This window comes from Triticum urartu, chromosome 2 (assembly GCF_003073215.2).
Source record: "Triticum urartu cultivar G1812 chromosome 2, Tu2.1, whole genome shotgun sequence".
Lineage (NCBI taxonomy): Eukaryota > Viridiplantae > Streptophyta > Magnoliopsida > Poales > Poaceae > Triticum > Triticum urartu.
The window spans coordinates 160,737,443-160,739,783 of record NC_053023.1 but is presented as its reverse complement, the minus strand read 5'-3'; positions in this window follow the sequence as shown (position 1 = coordinate 160,739,783).

Here is a 2,341-nt window from a genome sequence, read left to right as displayed (position 1 = left end):
TGACTGTCATGATGCGGCGAGAGCTGGTCAACAACTCGATGACATATCAGAATCTTTTGCGATTCCCTCCATATTACACGAAGGACCTTTCTTCAGGTCATACATGTAACACACCATATTGGGACAACCGCGTACACACTAGGGTTTATATCGTGGACCCACCATAGAACTCTTATGGCTAAGTGAAAGTGTTAATGCCCTATAGTCCGATTGCCTAGTTCCCCGCATTGACACCTCCTTCATGGACCAAGACGTTGGGTTAAGAGTGATTAAGTGCTTTTCCGAACACGCCCATATTTTCTACGAGGGGGCTGAAGCCGACGACTGGAAAACTTTCAGATTATACAAAAACGGCCGCACAGGAGGAACCAAAGGTTTCCAGCAACTATCATAATATTATCATAATATTGTCTTTCACAATTTCAGCACATTTTATTCGAATATCATGTGCTTCGAGCACTGACCCTCTATCAAGTGGGCACCCTCCAAGACGTCCTCGAAATAATGCTCTGGTGCGTGATGGTCCTTGCCCTTGGGGGGACTCTTCGCTGCAACGTCGGTGGACTTCATCTTCACCCAGTACGTCTTGACGTGGGCAAAGGCCATCCGTGCACCTTCAATGCACGTTGAACGCTTAACGGCGTCGATACGCGGCACCGCATCAACAAGTCGCTGCACCAAACCAAAATAACTATCCGGAATTGGCTCAGTAGGCCACAGCCGGACTATGACGTCCTTCATAGCAGAACCGGATATCCTGTGGAGCTCGGCCCACTAGGCCATCTGTTCGTTCAGCAACAACGGACGCTTTGGCACGCCGAATTGCGACCAAAAAAGCTTCTCCGTTGCACACCCTTCCTGCGTTTGGTAAAATTGCGCCGCATCGGAGGCGCTCTTCGGCAGGTCCAAGAATGTGTCCGGAGAGCTCCACATTTGATTAAGTGGGGAATACTTCGGATCGGCGAACTTCGTCTGTAATAAGAACGACTTACCAGCGGCTATCTCCCCAGCTTGCTGGATCTCTTCCCGAGCCGCTCTAGACTCAGATCGTGCTTCTTTCGCCTCTTGCAAGGCCTTGTCGAGATCGGCCGCTTTGGCTTTGTTATCCCTCTCGAGGAATTCACACTGGACAGTGGTTTCCTCCAGCTTGCGCGCCATGATAGAAATTCTCAAGGTTCTTTGGTTTCACTCGTTTGTCAAAGGAGCAACTTAGTCTTACCTCTTCTCTTTCTCTTCCGTTTTCCCTCCGGTGCCATTCTAGATCTCGGGACGAGATCCTCTCGTAGTGGTGGAGTGTTGTAACGCCCCGAGACCGATGTGCCAGGTGTCTTCCAGTTATTCGATGTTGTTGCCTTGTCATTGCTTGCGTGTCATGCATCTCATATCATGTCATCATGTGCATCGCATTTGGGTTCATGTTCGTCTCATGCATCCGAGCATTTTCCCCGTTGTCCGTTTTGCAATCCGGCGCTCCTATGTCACCCGGTGCCCCTTTCTACCTCTTTTCGTGTGCGGGTACTAAACGTTTTCGGATTGGACCGAGACTTGTCATGCGGCCTTGGTTTACTATCGGTAGACCGCCTGTCACGTTTCGTGCCATTTGGACTTCGTTTGATACTCCAACGGTTAACCGAGGGACCGAAAAGGCCTCGTGTGTGTTGCAGCCCAACACCCCTCCAAAGTGGCCCAAAACCCACCTAAACCTCCTCCATCATCTCGGTCATTCGATCACGATCGCGTGGCCGAAAACCGCACCTCATTTGGACTCTCCTAGCTCCCTCTACCTATATATATGTGTGCCTCCCTGAATTTTTCGCGGATGAACCCTAACCCCTCCTCCTCCGCGCGCACCGGACATTTCTTCCACTGACGGACATGTCCTCCCTCCACCTCGCTTCGGCCAATGGCGTCGCGCCACGTCACCCCCCCGCCGCCGCCAACCAACCGGCAACCGCCACCTCATCACCGTCGCGGCCTCCTTTCTCTCCTCCCTCCGCCGCCAGCCCGCGCGGCCCGGATCGGGCCCGCGGGGCCCAACCGCCGCCACCGCCACCCGCCGAGGCGCCCGCGCCCGCCGGGTCCCTCGTCCGCCGCCGCCAGAGGCGCGCCCTGCGCCGCTGCACTTCGCTCGGCCGGCAGCCGCCGCCACCACCGCGGCACCATCATCGCCCCGCCGCCACTTTGCCTCGTCGCCGGCGCCGTCCTTCGTCGTCGCCGGCCCGCTCCTTCGGCCGCCCTCTCTCGCGACGCCGACGAGCTTCGTCGTCTCCGGCCACCGCGGACATGGACTCTGGCGAGAGCCCCGGCGCCACCTCGAGAAGCATGCCCGATCCAGATCTGG